The following is a 1201-nucleotide window of genomic DNA, read 5'->3' as shown; positions in this document are numbered from 1 at the left end:
ATAAAACAATATATAATTATAACAAATTATTTGATAAAATACTGATTTTGGTCTTTACTACTAAATCCCATAGAAATGCATTGAATAACACATTCATAAATGGCAAAAAGTACAGTCAAAATTGAAATCATAAGAAACAAGGTTTTGAAGTGTCTGTCCTAAATCTAGGAGATATTTGTGCCAATATTTGTGCCTACCCACTTTATTGGGGTAGACACAAAACTACCATCATACTTCCATTCGTTTTTTTAATCCAGTACTGGTTACCTTCAGACGAGTCCCGTGACACTTGTTCGCGAGAGTCTCTCCTTTCCACAGATTGGTCATAATAGTTTTGTAGGTCAAACCGTTCGAACGCTACAGATGTTTTATTGAGAAGACCGATTTTTGGGATGTTTCATGGTCTGACAAACACCGCTCTAGCTCTGTCACGTTTCATCGCAGATGCGGAAGTGCAACAACGGCGGATGTGGTGGTTTGAGACGCATCCAATGCCTAAACTGATGGATTCTAATGCCAATTTTTTTTGCATCAATCTACTCTAGGGTGTAAAAAGCTGTTAGTGTATTTGAGCATTATGTGTAAAAAAACTGGGTAATAATTAGGTTTTGTTTTGGTGTGTGTGTGGATACGCCAGATAGAAAGTGTAGAAATCATATATATATATATCTGGCACCTCCAGGAAAGTGCAGAACCCTTTCCCTGTGCTACATCTTTATTTTTAGAGGCTGGAGGCTGATGAGAGAGAAGGAGAGAGAGGAGAGAGAAACACTATCAAAAGTGGAAGGAAGAAGTGAGGAGTGAGAGAGAGAGGAAAACAGAGAGAGAGAGAGAGAGAGAGAGAGAGAGAGAAAAGCAGAGTGAGAGAGAGAAAGACAGAGAGGGGGAGAGAGAAAGCATCAAAAGTGGAAGGAAGGAGTGAGGAGTCAGGGTAAGAGAGCTGAAAGGGAGAGGGAGGGAGTGTGTGTTGGCTCCTCACTGGCTCAGAGGGAGTGTAGTGTGGTAGAAAGTAATGTGATGTGATGAGAGCCATTCTGAGTGAGACAGAGAGGGAGAGGGGACAGTGTGGGGCTCCCTCCTCCCCCTACTCGTAACCACGCCAACCAGAGGAGGGGAGGAGGAGAGGGGAGGAGGAGTGGGGGGGTGTGGGGGGTGGGGCTCCACTGCTACAGCCATATAAAAAGCCAAGCCTAAGAACCCG

The sequence above is a fragment of the Salmo trutta genome, chromosome 32 (genome assembly GCF_901001165.1).
Source record: "Salmo trutta chromosome 32, fSalTru1.1, whole genome shotgun sequence".
Classification (NCBI taxonomy): Eukaryota; Metazoa; Chordata; class Actinopteri; order Salmoniformes; family Salmonidae; genus Salmo; species Salmo trutta.
Note: the sequence above shows the minus strand (reverse complement) of the source record.